Here is a 16937-nt window from a genome sequence, read left to right as displayed (position 1 = left end):
GATATTCAGGGGGTTCAATCCGAGAGTCCTTCCCTTGATTCCGTACTTGGCCCTCTTACTGGGCAGGTATTGCCTCAATCCAAGTCGCCCTTTAAAATGGATTAAGGACTCATCCATGCAGATGTCCCTTTGGGGCACATACACTTCAGCAAACTTGATGTTGAAGTGCTTGATGACCGGCCGAACTTTGAAAAGACTATCAAAGTTCGGGTCATTGCGTGCAGGACACCTTGCATTATCATTGTAATGCAAGAACTTGTGGATGGCCTCAAAACGTGTCCGGGCCATGACCATTCGGAACACTGAAGTGTTATACAAAACGTCAGCACTCCAGTATTGCCGAACTTCTGGCTTCTTCAGGATCCCCATATGAAGGACCAGGCCCCAAAACTTAATAATTTCTACTGCGTCTACAGGAGACCAGTTAGAAAATGATAAAGAGGGGTTTTGTTCCAAAAATTGATGAGCGTATAAATTAGTTTGGCCCACCATGAGGTTTACAAAATCCTCAGAGAAAAAGACTTTGAAAATGTCTATTTCTGTGAAGTTGGTGGTGTCAAACTTGATTCCTGTTTCCGCCACGAAATCAGGAATCAGTAGCTCACTGGCGGGGTCAGTAGTGGGGGGGGCGCTGGTTCATCTTCTCTCCTGGGGAGTCTGCGTGGCGGTTCAACATCATCTGAAGAGGAAGAAGATCAGGAATCAGAAAAATAAAGGTGGGATCCTCGCCCTCACTGTCAGTGTCGGAGGCTAGAAAAGCATATGCATCCTCCGCTGAATAGTGAGTTTTAGATGAGCGGGACTTTTTTTTTTTTGTTATGTATGTGGCACGTATGTGTCAGTACTTAATTTAGAGTGTGTATGTGGGTCAGTGTGCTTGGTGTGAACTTTTTTTTTCTGAAAAAATAAAGAAAAAAAGGCACTACCGTAGGTGGAGCAAACAGCGAGCACGAGTGCGAATCGGTGAACGATGTCACAGATCAACACTCGGCGGCTGCTGGGTGTGCGCGCGGATGTGGTGCAAAGGATGAGGCTGTGTAAAACAGTGAGCACGAGTGCGGATCAATGATCTGTGGTCACTGATCAGCGCTCGGCCGCTGCAGGAAGCACGAGAAAAAAACAAACAAAAGCCAAGTAATGATCAGCACTTGGTGGCAGAAGGGAGGATGGGAAGGAGGGGAAGGGAGAGAGGAGGATTGGGATGGACGAGGAGTGATAAAAAAAATCCTACTTACAGGTGGTTGTCGTTTATAAGATGTCTTCTGGAGCAGGAGCAGCGATTGGGGTGTCACAGGCTTCTGTGGCACGGCAAGGCCCAGCACGGTGCACAATCGGACAGCACAACCGCCCTCTAGAACAGAAAAAAAAGTTTAGTTAAAAAAAAAGGGTAAAGTAGCGAGCGCGGGTTATGATTGGTGATTTGCGTCACCGATCATCTCTCGGCGGCTGCTGGATGCACGCTCGGAGGTGGTGCAAAGTGGAGGGAGGGGGAGAATTGACTGGGATAAAAAAAGTCCTGAAAAGCAGCGAGCACGGACGTTGATCAGTGACGTAGTCACTGGTCAGTGCTCGGCCGCTGCCGGACGCACAAAAAAAAAAAACTGGGGGGAGGGTGTTGGGGTGTGAAGGGGGGTAAAAAGAGGGTGTGGGGAGAGGGGGATTAGGGTGGATGAAGGGAGGTCAGAGATGGACTTACCATTCGTCTTATTGATCTGTTTTATTCCATTTTTTGTTTAGCAGTATGATGATAAAGAATTCATTTTTTGCGTAGTTTTTTTTTTTTTACCGTTTTTGCTTTTTGCTTTCAATTAACCTGATGAACAAACCAATTAACCAAATGAGAACAACACCTGTGCATGCATGTATAAGGGAACACCCAGCACTGTAGAACTATCCCTGATGAAGGAATCTGTGTATTCCGAATTGTGTTGGAAAATAGTACTTCAGTGCTCTTTGTCCTACCACTAGCCCGGGAGGTCCAGAAACAGTGTCTGCAGGTGACACCACTGCTTCTTCCACTGTTGTGGGTGCTCGCCAATCCCCTGTCCATGGCGGATGTGAAGATGCCTCCCTCCCTGCATGTGTCATTGCACACACTCAACTAGCACCATCAGCAAGCACGTCCTTGTCTTTGTCCCAGCGCAGCGTACAGTTGTCCCTACCCCAGTCCTTGGAACATGAGTACAAATACGCAGCCAGTGCCCGACAGGCCACTGCTAATTTCACACATTTCGCAAATGCATTTGCTCGAAATGTTGCCTTTTAGGCTCGTGGAGACGGAAGCTTTCCGCAACCTGATGGCAGTGGCCGTCGCTCGGTACTAGGTCCCCAGCTGACACTATTTCTCCCGATCTGCCCCCCCCTGCATTACACGAGCACGTGTCCCTCAAAAATGCAGTTACTGAGAAAGTCCACCTAACCACAGACACGTGGACAAGTGCTTGTGGGCAGGGATGGTACATATCGCTGACGGCACACTGGGTTAATATAGTAGAAGCCGGGACCCAGTCAGATGGAACACGTCCTCCCGACGCTGAGGATTGTGGGCACTGGATCAAGTCAGGGTCGCCCCCACATTCTACAGCTCGTGCACCTCCTCTTCAGCCTAAATATTCGAAATGACCACTTCAGTCATAAGCTGGAAGCACTGCAGCACTGCCTCAGCCAAGCTTCAACAGGCTGCGCTGAAGCTAATATGTTTAGGTGACAAACCGGCACAACGCTGAAAGAGCAGGCAGATCTGTGGCTGACACCGCTGACTATACAGCCAGGCATGGTCGTGTGTGACAATGGCCGGAACCTGGTGGCGGCTCTGAAGCTAGGCGAGCTCACACACATACCATGCCTGGCCCATGTGCTTAACCTCGTGGCTCAGCGATTTCTCAAAACCTTCCCAGATCTTCCAGATCTGCTTGTCAAAGTACGCTTCTTGTGTGCCCATTTTAGAAAGTCAGCTACAGCTTCTTCCGCCCTTGCCGTGCTTCAGCAATGTTTGCAGCTTCCAGCTCACCGACTGGTGTACGATATCCCCACGTGTTGGAACTCTACATTGCAGATGAAGAGAGCAGTTGTTGACTACCAGCATCAATAAGGCCATCGGTATTCAGGTCAGACTCCACACAATAGACCGCAGGAGTGGACATGGATGTCAGACATCTGTACCATCCTCCAAAACTTTGAGGACTCCATCAAGATGGTGAACAGCGATGACGCCATAATTAGCGTCACCATCCCGCTTCTCTGTCTTCTGAAACGCTCTCTGCTCACAATTAAAGAGGATGCATTGCAGGCCGAGCACGATGAGATGTAGCAAGGAACCATACAGGGTGATTCCACACAGCCCAGCCTCAAGTCTCATTCCAACGTGGATTGGGTGACAATGAGGAAGAGGAGGAGGAAGAACAGGAGCTAGTTTCCTGCTCTATAGACGGTACTACCTACACAACTGTCATACCATCTGTTCAGCGTGGATGACCTGAGGACAGGAAGGAGGAAGAGAGCATGGTCAGTCGTCCTCTTGCTGAGGACACGGAAGTGTTGTCTGTTAGCAGTCTGGCACACATGGCTGAGTTTATGTTACTCTGCCTTTCCCGTGACCCTCGCATTGTCCACAGTTTGGGTGACAGTCATACTGATTAGTGACACTTCTAGACCCATGCTACAAGAACTTTCTGTCTTTTATTCCCGTGCCAGACGGGCCTAATAAAATGGGGCCGTACGGCCCTTGTTGCGGAATTCTTAAAAAAATTCCTATCTGAAAATGTTAGCGGCAGAGGTCACAGTTCGTTGGACAACCAAGGAGTACAGGGGAGAGAAACACAAATCCAATCCAGCAGACGCAGGGGAACACTTTCAAAGTTCTGGGACAGTTTTCTCAGACCCTCCCATCACACATGCCGTGAGCCGCGGGTCACTCTCACAAGGAGGGAAAAGTTTCGGAAGATGTTGAGTACTTTGCCGACCGTACCAACGTCCTCCATGTTTCCTCTGTGCCTTATAATTATTGGGTATCCAAACTGGACACGTAGCATGAACTGACTCTCTATGCCTTGGAGGCCCTGGCCTGCCCTGCCGCTAGCGCTTTGTCAGAGCAGGTTTTTAGTGCTGCTGGTGGAATTATAACCGATAAGCGCATCCGCCTGTTAACTGAAATGCTGACAGGCTGACTCTTATAAAAATGAACAAGGGCTGGGTTGGGCCAAACTTCTCAATACCACCAAGTGATAGCAGTGTAACATAAAATTAAATACAGTGTCTTTTTTGGGAGGTTTAACTCTATTTCCATGCACCACTGTCTTCACACCCAGACATGGGTATACGCTTCCTGATTTTGTCTATTTGCTCTTGTTCTCCTCCTTCTCCTCTTCCTCCACATCATACTCCATATCACCACCATATCTACCATATCACTATATCTACGTCTCTTGCAATGGGCATTGGAGATTGGAGTTCCTCTAAATTTTTGCCAGCTGTTGCATTCACTGCATAGGCAATCAGTATGGGAGACCCACTTCCTAATAATGGGAACATTGTTTTCAGGAGGCCCTCCGACCCCTACGTCTCTTGCAAGGGGCATTGAAGTTTCTCCAAATTTTTGGCAGTCGTTGCATTCACTGCATAGGCAAACAGTATGGGAGACCCACTTCCGAATAATGAGAACATTGTTTTCAGGAGGCCCTCCGACCCCTACGTCTCTTGCAAGGGGCATTGGAGTTCCTCCAAATTTTTGGCAGCCATTGCATTCACTGCATAGGCAAACAGTATGGGAGACCCACTTCCTAATAATGGGAACATTGTTTTCAGGCCCTCCAACCTTTACGTCTCTTGCAAGGGGCATTGGAGTTCCTCCAAATTTTTAGCAGCCATTGCAGTCACTGCATAGGCAAGAACAGTATGGGAGACCCACTCCTTTGTATTGGGGTTTTTCCTAAATTTTGGCAGCCGTTGTACGCACTGCATACCCTATAACTGGATAGTAGAACAGCTCCTTTCTAAAGGGAACATGTCGTTACTGAGGCCCACCTCTATGTGTCTTTAAATTGTTATTGCGGTTTTTCCCAAATTTTTGCAGCCGTTGTACTCACTGCATACCCTATAACTGGATAGCAGACCCGCTCCTTTTACATGGGAACATGTCGTTACTGTGTCCCACCTTTATTTCTCTTTAAATTGCTATTGGGGTTTTTCCCAAATTTTGGCAGCCTTTGCAGTCACTGCATGGGCATTACCATTATAATAGACCCACTCCTTTATAACGGGAATATTTTTTTACTGAGACCCTCCTCTGTGTCTCTTCAAAAGGGTATTGGTGTGCGTCCAAATTTTTCGCAGCCCTTGCAGTCACTGCATACACAATAACAGTATAGGAGACCCACTCTTTAATAATGGGAACAACAAAGCATAGCCGGCTGCTGGCCCTCTAACAATAGTGAGGGCCGACTGCTTGCCCTTTAAGAATAGTAAGGGCCGCCTAATGGCCCTATAAAAATAGTCTTTGTGACTTTCAGTGTCCCTCCTTCATAAATGAAACAGGATGTGTCTAATCGTGTCTCACACACCACATGGCCAGATAAGGTAGTAAAATGTTAAAATGACATTTACCGGTGAAGGTATTTTTCACTGTTGAAAGCAATGCAAAAGTGCAAAAACGCATTAAAAACGCTATGTGTTTACATAGCCCAAGGTGTGGAGGAGCATTTATGTTTTTGTTTTTTTATTTTGCCTTATATACACTGCTCAAAAAAATAAAGGGAACACTCAAATATCACATCCTAGATCTGAATGAATGAAATATTCTCATTGAATACTTTGTTCTGTACAAAGTTGAATGTGCTGACAACAAAATCACACAAAAATCATCAATGGAAATCAAATTTATTAACCAATGGAGGCCTGGATTTGGAGTCACACCCAAAATTAAAGTGGAAAAACTCACTACAGGCTGATCCAACTTTGATGTAATGTCCATAAAACAAGTCAAAATGAGGCTCAGTATTGTATGTGGCCTCCACGTGCCTGTATGACCTCCCTACAATACCTGGGCATGCTCCTGATGAGGTTAGGGATGGTCTCCTGTGGGATTTCCTCCCAGACCTGGACTATAGCATCCGCCAACTCTTGAACAGTCTGTGGTGCAACGTGACATTGGTGGATGGAGTGAGACATGATGTCTCAGATGTGGTCAATCGGATTCAGGTCTGGGGAACGGGCGGGCCTGTCCATAGCTTCAATGCCTTCATCTTGCAGGAACTGCTGACACACTCCAGCCACATGAGGTCTAGCATTGTCCTGCATTAGGAGGAACCCAGGACCAACCGCACCAGCATATGGTCTCACAAGGGGTCTGAGGATCTCATCTCGGTACCTAATGGCAGTCAGGCTACCTCTGGCGAGCACAAGGAGGGCTGTGCAGTCCTCCAAAGAAATGCCACCCCACACCATTACTGACCCACTGCCAAACTGGTCATGCTGAAAGATATTGTAGTCAGCAGATCGCTTTTCACGGCGTCTCCAGACTCTGTCACGTCTGTCACATGTGCTCAGTGTGAACCTGCTTTCATCTGTGAAGAGCACAGGGCGCCAGTGGCGACTTTCCCAATCCTGGTGTTCTGTGACAAATGCCAAGCATCCTGCACGGTGTTGGGCTGTGAGCACAACCCCCATCTGTGGACGTCGGGCCCTCATACCACCCTCATGGAGTCGGTTTCTAACCTTTTGTGCAGACACATGCACATTTATGGCCTGCTGGAGGTAATTTTTCATGGCTCTGGCAGTGTTCCTCCTGTTCCTCCTTGCACAAAGGCGGAGGTAGCGGTCCTGCTGCTGGGTTGTTGCCCTCCTACGGCCCCCTCCACGTCTCCTGGTGTACTGGCCTGTCTCCTGGTAGCGCCTCCAGCCTCTGGACACTACGCTGACAGACACAGCAAACCTTCTTGGCACAGCTCGCATTGATGTGCTATCCTGGATGAGCTGCACTACCTGAGCAACTTCTGTGGGTTGTAGAGTCCGTGTCATGCTACCACGAGTGTGAAAGCACAACCAACATTCAAAAGTGACCAAAACATCAGCCAGAAAGCATTGGTACTGAGATGTGGTCTGTGGTCCCCACCTGCAGAACCACTCCTTTATTGAGTGTGTCTTGATAATTGCCAATAATTTCCATCTATTGTCTATTCCATTTGTACAACAGCAAGTAAAATTGATTGTTAATCAGTGTTTCTTCCTAAGTGGACAGTTTGATTTCACAGAAGTTTGATTTACTTGGAGTTATATTCTGTTGTTTAAGTGTTCCCTTTATTTTTTGAGCAGTGTACAAGTCATTACCCAGGAAAGGATGTTCCTTAACATTTTTACCAGGAAAATCCATTTTGGTTTAGTTTTTGTATGTTTTATTGTGAGTCCGTAAAAGTGGCGCAATACTCTGACAACATTGTTAACAGCAGTGACCTGGGTGTCAGAGATGCTTCCACGGGGCTTCCCCATGCTGTTCTCATGTCATTTGAGCACTGTTCCCATCACTCGAGCATTCCAATTTGCTCAACCCGACCAACGAGTACCCAAACAGCATTTTGCAATATTTAGAAGTTAGTATTTATCTACTGTATATGCTTTTTCTCTTCACCTGTTTTTACAGGTGTTCTTCTTTTCCCTTTTCTTTCCTTGCATTTCCCATTCCTTTTCTTCCCCTCTTACCTCTTAAATATAAGATATCATATATGTGTATCTTAACTATAGATGAGCGAATGTTTCAATATTCGATTCGGATTATGATCGCCAAATTTGCAATATTCGCCGATTTATTCGTCGAATGATCGTCAAACGTTACCGAACGCCATAGGATTCAATGGGGGGATAAAAAAACGCATACACAACACCTTTAAACGGGCCCAAAAGCTGCCATAACACATCAAATTAGGGGTAGACACCTGGAAAGTGCTATCAATTGACCCAGAGTACAAGTACTATAATTATTATTACTATCACAGCGACATTTATTCCGTGGCACTTTACATGTGAAAAAGAGTCACCGTCGGTGACTCATCGACTGGTACAGGAGGAGAGAGGACCCTGCCCGCGAGGGCTCACAAACAATCTACAAGGGATGGGTGAGAATACAGTAGGTCAGGGTACAGCTAGTCGTGCAACGGTATGCTGGAGCGAGGGTTGCCGCAGATTGTACGCTTGTCACAAGAAGTGGGTCTTCAGCTTCCTTTTCAAGATTTGCACGGTAGGCGAGAGTCTGATGTGTTGGGGTACAGAGTTACACAGCGGAAATGCACGAGACAAATCTTGCATGCAATCGTGACAAGAAAAGATAAGAGGGAAGTAGAGAAGGAGATCTTGGAAAGATGGGAAGCTGCATGCAGGTAACTAGTACAGGAAGACTAGGTCACACATGTATGGAAGAGACAGGTTTTTCGATGGCTTGGTATGCCAAAGTTAGGCTTTTCAACTGGAGTCTCTGGGCAACAGGGAGCCAGCGCAGGGATTGACAGAGTGGAGAAGTCTGGGAATAGCGGGGTGACAGGTGGATTAATTGGCCAGCACAGTTTAGGATAGATTGGAGGGGTGCGAGAGTGGTAGAAGGGAGTCCACAGAGCAGGAGCTTGTAGTAGTCGGGGCAGGAGATGGTGAGGGCGTGCACTGGTGTTTTTCTGCATTCATGGTTGAGGAATGTGCGGATCCCCGAGATAGTTTGGAGTTGAAGTCAGCAACAAGTGGAAAGGGCTTGGATCTGACGTTTGAAGGACAGATCAGAGTCAAGCTTGCGGGACTGGGGAGAGTGAGCAGCCTTTCACTTTGATGGATAGGTCAGTTGGGGGGAGGGTGAATGAGATGGTGGAAAGATGATGCATTCTGTTATATCCATGTTAATTTTTACAAATCTAGCAGAGAAGAAAGATGAAATACAGGATTGTGGGATTCTTGTTAGTAAGGAGGTGATATCAGGTCCAGAAAGGTAGATCTGTGTGTCATCAGCATAGAGGTGATACTGAAAGCTATGAGACCATGATCTGTCCCAGGCTGAAGGTGTAGATGGAGAAGAGCCTGGGTCCTACAACTGAACCTTTAAGGACACCGACACATAGGGGGTGTATGAGGATGTGGTGTGTGAGTGGGAGACACTAAATGTCCTGTCGGTTAGGTATGAAAAGATCCAAGACTGGGCCAAGTCTGTGATGCTGAGAGATGAGAGTCTGTAGTAAGAGAATATGGTCTACTGTGTCGAAGGCAGATGACAGGTCTAGGAGGAGGAAGACAGAGTAGTCTAGCTTGAATTTGGCAGTTAGTAGGTCATTGGTGACTTTAGTCAGGGCAGTTTCAGTGGAATGATGAGGGCAGAAGCCTGATTGTAAGCAGTCAAAGAGTGAGCAGGAGGAGAGGTGGGAGGACAGTTCAAAATTGACGTGTTGATCCAGTAGTTTGGAGGCATAGGGGAGAAGTGAGATGGGGCAATGCTAAACATAGGATGGGTCAAGGGAGGGCTTTTGGAGGATGGGTGTGATCGAGGTATGTTTAAATCATGAGGGGAAGACGCCAGTTGTTAGTGACAGGTAGAAGAGTAGGGCTAGGCTCGGGATGAAGACTGTGGTACAGTTTGGAATGAGGTGGTATGGTATTAGGTCAAGTTCACAGGTGGTGAGATGTGATTTGGAGAGAAAAGATGATCTTTCATGATGGCGGAGAAGCTGGTTTTGGAGGGGTAGAGTTGAGTCATTATAGGAAGGGGCTTTTGGGACTTTAAGCAAAAGCTTTGATCTATGTTGTAAATCTTCTGCTTGAAGAATGAGGCTAAGTAGTCTTCAGCTGAGATGAGAGGAGAAAGAGGTATAGTTGGCGGACAGAGGAGGGACTTGAAAGTACTGAATAGCTGTTTAGGGTTGTGAAACACGTACGATATGAGAGATGAGAAGTAGGTTTGTTTTGCTGCAGTGAACAATTATGCAGCATTTTGAAAACTTCTGTTACTGGACTCCACTCCCTTTCTTTGGCAGTCGCATAGAGGTACGCTTTGTAGATGAGGGGCAGGAAGAACATTTGCTCCAGTAGATGACAAGCGCTGCATCAAGTGGCCTCTGCTCCTCTTCCTCCACCTTAACATCACACACAGTACAGTCCTCAGAGGTGCCACCCCAATTACCCTTGTTTTCCCCCTCGTCACAACTCTCCAACTGGCCAACTGACTATGGGAAAGCACAGATGGGTGAGTCTGCTGAGCTGTCACACATTTCTTTCCGGGGCATCAGAGGTCTGATCCAAAGCTTCACAGACTCAAGAGGGGGAAAGCCTGTGTAGCGATGTCTAAAAATTTTTTCAGTAGATCCGGGCCCAGACGAAGTAGGGTCTGAGAAGAATCCAGTATAAAAGCCAGACTACTAGACAACGAGCAAACTCCTTCGGAGACATTTATTAGCCTTCTGAATAGGACCTGTGCACAATATATACCCTATTGGAATAAATATGCAAGAAATATGAGGAAACCACTATGTCTAAATAGAGCTGTAAGGGGCGCAATAAGTGACAAAAAGAAAGCATTTAGAGAGCTAAAGCAAGTAGGTATTGATGAGGCATTAAATAAATACAAATACATTAAATAAATTCAGTAAAAAACAAATCAAGGCAGCAAAGATTGAGACAGAGAGACTCATTGCCACAGAAACTAAAAATAATCCCAAAATATTCTTTAACTACATAAATAGTAAGAAACTAAAAAATTATAGTGTTGGCCCCCTTAAAAATAGTATGGGTGAAATGGTGGATGAGCATGAGGAAAAAGCCAATATGCTAAATGATTTTTTTTCACTAGTATTTACATAAGAAAATAGCATGACATAAAACATGATCAGTGATAACAAAATTCTCCATTAAATGACACTTGCTTAACCCAGCAGGAAGTACGGCGGCATCTAAAAATCACTAAAGTTGACAAATCTCCGGGTCCGGATGGGATACACCCGAGAGTACTGCAGGAATTAAGTAACGTCATAGATAGACCATTATTTTTAATCTCTAAAGATTCCATAATAACAGGGTCTGTACCACAGGACTGGCGTATAGCAAATGTGGTGCCAATATTCAAAAAGGGGACAAAAATCAAACTTGGAAATTATAGGCCAGTAAACTTAATCTCTACTGTGGGTAAAATCCCACGAGGGTTTCCTAAGAGATGCTATACTAGAGTATCTGAAGAAGAATAACCTAATGACCCAATATCAACATGGGTTTAAGAGGGACTGTTTCTGTCAAACTAATCTGATCAGCTTTTATGAAGAGGTAAGTTCTGGACTGGACCAAGAAAATGCAGTGGATGTTGTGTATATGGACTTTTCAAAAGCTTTTGATACGGTTCCACACAAAAGGTTGATACATAAAATGAGAACAATGGGGATAGGGGAAAATATATGTAAGTGGGTTAAAAACTGGCTCAGTGATAGGAAACAAAGGGTGGTTATTAATGGAACACACTCAGACTGACTCTCAGTTAACAGTGGGGTACCACAGGGGTCAGTATTGGGCCACCTTCTTTTTAACATATTTATTAATGACCTTGTAGGGGGCATACAGAGTAATATTTCAATATTTGCAGATGACACTAAACTCTGCAGGGTAATCAATACAGAGGAGGACAATTTTATATTACAGGAGGATCTATGTAAACTAGAAGCTTGGGCTGATAAATGGCAAATGAGCTTTAATGGGGATAAATGTAAGGTAATGCACTTGGGCAGAGGAAATAAAATGTAAAATTATATGCTTAATTGTAAGACACTGGGCAAAACAGTAACTGAAAAAGACCTGGGTATATTGGTGGACGACAAGCTCACGTTTAGTGGCCAGTGTCAGGCAGCTGCTGCAAAGGCAAATAAAATAATGGGATGCATTAAAAGAGGCATAGATGCTCATGAGGAGAACATAATTTTACTTCTATACAAGTCATTAGTGCGAACACACTTAGAATACTGTGTACAGTTCTGGACTCCGCTGTATAAAAAAGACATAGCTGAACTAGAGCGGGTGCAGAGAAGAGCGACCAAGGTTATTAGAGGACTGGGGGGTCTGCAATACCAAGACAGGTTATTACATTTCGGGTTATTTAGTTTTGAAAAACTAAGGCTTAGGGATGATCTTATTACTATGTACAAGTATATGAGGGCACAGTACAAAGATCTTTCTACTGATCTTTTTACTCTGAGGCCTGAGACGGGGACAAGGGGGCATCTTCTACGTCTGGAGGAAAGAAAGTTTATTCATAATCACAGATGCGGATTCTTTACTGTAAGAGCAGTGAGACTATGGAACTCTCTGCCGCATGATGTTGTAATGAGTGATTCACTACTAAAATTTAAGAAGGGCATGGATGCCTTTCCTGAAAAGTATAATATTACTGGTTATATATACTAGATTCCTTGATAGGGCGTTGTTCCAGGGAACTAGTCTGATTGCCGAATTGTAGCATCGGCGTCTCTGCCTCCTGCCCGGCAGAGACGCCATCCCCCTTTCCGCCGCGGTCCTGCTCCGCCGTCTTTTGGCCTCCCTGCAGCTGCTTCTGGTGCACGCAGCTTCCCCGGCTCTGTGCTTAGGGCACGCGCGCTCCCTCCCTCTTAAAGGGGCCGCGCGCGCCGTCCTAAAAAGTCCCCAGCCAATGGCCGGAGGACTTCCCCTATAAAAGGCACCTCCTCCAATATGGAGGTGCCCGTGCAAGGTTGTAGCTTTGTGTGTGATACTCTACTTCAGCCCTCAGGTCCCACTGCTAGCCTGACTACCAGTCCAGCCCGCCAGCCAGACTACAAGTCCAGTCCGCCGGCCTGACTACAAGTCCAGCCCGCCAACCTGACTACAAGTCCATTCCGCCTGCTTGTCTACTCTCGAGCCCAACAGTCTGTCTACAGTCCAGTCCGCCAGTCTGTCTATGGGCTCTGTCCGCCTGCTTACCTGGAAGCACCTGCCTGTTACCTGCTGTGCCTACCAGCCAGCCTACCTGGAGGCTCCTGCCTGTTACCTGCCGTGCCTACCAGCCAGCCTACCTGGAGGCTCCTGCCTGTTACCTGCCATGCCTGCCAGCCCGCTTACCTAGAAGCACCTGCCTGTTACCAGACGTGCCTACCAGCCCACCTACCTGGAGGCTCCTGCTTGTTACCTGCCATGCCTGCCAGTCCGTCTGCCCGGATCACCCGTCAGCCTGCCTGCCGTGCTCATCTGCTGTACCGGTCGGTCCCTGCCTTATGATCCATGGGAGTCACCTGCTCTCATACAAGGTCGGTCCCCAGAGTAGCACCTGGTCCCTCTGCTTGGTCCTTCCCTGGTCACGAAGTCGATTGAGCCGCCGTACGGCCTTGGTCGGTCCAAGTTGATACCTAGTCACGCCCCTCTGGTCCCTCCTTGCACCGCAGCACAGAGGTTCCACTGTAATAGTGGGGAAGGGCGTAGCCTTCCCTTGGCACTGAAATAGTTAAAGGAAGTGTTCCTGAAGTCAGACTTTTCTGAACTGTTGATAGACCAAGCTAAGGGGTTAGCTTTAGTGGTCGAGTCTGTAGAGTAGAGGGGGAACTTAGTGCCCTGATCAAGCCTTGAGTGACATAGAGCTTGTTCTTGGCATAATTCCTTGTGGGCTGCAGTACCTGTAAACAGCCACAAGATGCCACTGTTCTGGGTGCAGATGTCAGGTTTAGTCTGCCAGCAGTGTTACAGACAGTGATGAGTTAATGCTGGAGATGGCGGCCCGAAGCATGGATTCCAAGATGGTGACAATGGCGGTAAAGTCTGGGAGAAGAACCGCCTATCGTGGGAGTGGACGGCGCCGGAGAGCACGAAAAGATGTCCAGCCCCTACGAGTTCCGGCCCGAAGAAGGATGGACCCAGCAGTGAAGATGCGTCCCAGGATGGGACGTCCAGTGAGGAAGAGGGCACGACGTAAAGTGAAGTCCGGCCCCGTGAGTATCAGCGCGCACAGAGAAGGAGCGCATCTGAAGGCGGAGCTGCCAAGAGTGACGAGTGACGCGGCGGTCGCGTCAGGAAGCCGGCCCAGGAAGAGGCGGAGCTGGACGCGCAGGACGCGTGTTATCGGTAAGCGACCGGCGCCATTTTCTGTACGGCACGCAAGGGGAAGGAGGTACGGCAGCGGACTTCTTGAGAAGATGGCAGCCCCAGAATCTGACGACATGCGTGAGTCAAGCAGTGAGGAGGAACTCCTGGAGATTACCACCCCAGGGGCCGCGGCTGGGAGCCATTCACCTGTGGGCGCTGCCCGCGAGCCGTTGCCCCTACCCCCAGTGACTGTCCAGTGGGCCACTAGGCCTGATCCGGAGCTGGGCCTGCTAGTCCACGAGCTTCGCATGTGGTGCTGGAGTCGGATGCCGGAGGAAACGTCCCCCTCGGCTGAGGGAGGAGAACATCCCGGTGGGGCCGGAGCCATAACTGCAGCGGAGCTTGAGGAAGGTGAGCGGTCTATGCCCCAGTGGCCAGTTACACCTGTGGTATCCGCCGCGATAGCTTCTGTGGCAACAGGGGCCCCGAGGCCTACCGAGGATGGTGCGGAAGGGAGGCCCCCTAAAAGAAAGGCCACACGGGAGAGTTTCTGGTCGCTGGCCTTGGAGGCCGTCCACTCTCCCTCGGCAGAGCGGTACGCCGAGCTCGGAAGTCTGAAATGGACTACCCGCAAGCCCCCGATGACCACACGAGAACAGCCGCGATGGACCGATACCTTCCTGAGAGGCTGGCTGGAGGGGTCCAATGCGGCGAGAAGGGAGTCGTTGGAGAAAGCCCAGACCCGGGGGCGGGTCATAGAGTTCCGTGTCCGTGAGGGGTACGGGTTTCTGGAGGAGGAATGGACCGGGCACGAGGTGTTCGTGACCTGCGAAGTGGTAAAGCGGGATTATCTGACCGACCGTCTCCACAACCTGCACGTGGGGGACATCGTGCACTTTGTGAAATGTGAGTGCCCCAGAGGGTGGTATGTGGCTGCACTCACCCGTCCATATGAGTGGGAGGATATCCTTGAGAAGGACCGGCAGGTCCTCCAGCGAAGAGCTAGGAGAGAGGCCCTGCAGCGCCGGGCTAGGGAAGCCCCTAAAGGATTCTCGCCCCCTCCGAAGGTTGGCGTCCTGCAGAAGGATGAACCCAGGAAACAGTGGGGAGATGTAGTAGGTGAAGAGGAGGAAGATCTCCCGAGCTGCAGTGGAGCCGACTATCCCAGCGAGGCTGATTCTGCAACCAAACACCCATAAGGGGCTGAGGCGGTAAAACAAGGAGCCGTCGGAAGGGCTCAGGCTGCTGTCAGTCAGGAAGTCCACAGCTTCACAGTGACTAGCTACGGCCCTACTCAAGTCGGCTGTGGCAGCGCTACATCCTCGGATGAGGACCCTGGGCGCGGCCGATATCCTGACCAGCCTTTGAGGTGGAAAAAGCCCCCTTCCTCTGCAGCATGGGTCGCCTTCATGAAGGAACGCAAGGAGGCCCGGAAGAAGTGAGCTGGCTAAAAGGTCCGTTGACCTCTCACTTTTTCGTTTACTAGGACCCACCAGCTGCGGTCCTGATTCTGGGACTGTTTCCCAATGGGGGTGGAGTGCCCCATGTTGAGTTAAGTTGGAGAGAAAAATGGAGGACTGTTCCCCTACCTCCCAGGCCAGGAAGTCCTTAAGCAGCACCAAAAGTTGTGTGCCTAAGAGAGCTGCTCGTTTTGTTTTTACTTTTATTTTTGTTGCGTTTGTGGCGCCTTTTTCTGCTGGAATTTAAAATGCTGAGACACAGCTTGAGGATGGATATCCTCCAAATCTTAGAGACTTGCGGCCTAGCGGGAAGAACCGGTGACCCCCACTAGGGCCAAGAAGAAAGAGACTCACAAGGTGTTACCTGTGACTGCGTGCCTCAGAATGCAGCCCTTGAGAAGAAGAATGAGGGCTAATGGTGGGTAACTTGTCTTAAAAATATGGACATGGACACTGTGTTTCCAGGGTCCTTGCCAAGAAGGACCGGTACCTCTGAGAAGTTTTTTTTTTTGAAAAGTTGATAATGGACTGTCCTGAATTGCTGTTAAGGGCCCCGGAAGGGCCGGTCTCCCATCCAAGAAGATGACCTCAGGACCAGTCGTTTACTAAAATGTTTTAGTAAAATTTAGTAATGTGATATAATGTCATAGCTGCTGATTTGTGTTTATTGTTTAGTGTGGTCGGGGACGACCAACATTAAAGTGTCGGGGAATGTAATAGTGGGGAAGGGCGTAGCCTTCCCTTGGCACTGAGATAGTTAAAGGAAGTGTTACTGAAGTCAGACTTCTCTGAACTGTTGATAGACCAAGCTAAGGGGTTAGCTTTAGTGGTCCAGTCTGTAGAGTAGAGGGGGAACTTAGTACCCTGATCAAGCCTTGAGTGACAAAGAGCTTGTTCCTGGCATAATTCCTTGTGGGCTGCAGTACCTGTAAACAGCCACAAGATGCTACTGTTCTGGGTGCAGATGTCAGGTTTAGTCTGCCAGCAGTGTTACAGACAGTGATGAGTTAATGCTGTGAGATGACAGCACACAGAGGGTGGGCACACTAGCAAAAAGCCTCTGTTTTAGTGTCCAGAGAGCATTAAGAGATTGGACAATGAATTGTGCGGGCAGCCTGACTATAGTGGCTGCTAGGGTATACGGGAGCTCCATACCCTCAGACAGTGGGATCACTAGTGTTAAAGTCTCCTTACGCAAGAGCAAGAGTCCTGTTAGCCGGCCGGAGAAGCTCATCAGAGGTAGTGAGAACCCGGGGCACTTCAAGTCTGCAGGAAGCAGAAGAAGACAAATAGGACTCCAGGCTAAGACGTGGGGGAGAGATATTGGATCCAGAAGAGTCTCTCTTGGGCTAGAGATTAGAGCCACAGAGATGCTTCACTTAAAGAGGGAACCAGGGCTGAAGGAGTTACCAGCGCCTGTGAGAGAGATGATAACCTGTCGGGCCTTATCCA

The sequence above is a fragment of the Phyllobates terribilis genome, unplaced genomic scaffold (assembly GCF_046119375.1).
Source record: "Phyllobates terribilis strain yellow unplaced genomic scaffold, ASM4611937v1 Scaffold_2__4_contigs__length_985480577, whole genome shotgun sequence".
In the NCBI taxonomy this organism is placed as follows: Eukaryota; Metazoa; Chordata; class Amphibia; order Anura; family Dendrobatidae; genus Phyllobates; species Phyllobates terribilis.
This window is presented reverse-complemented; position numbering follows the sequence as displayed.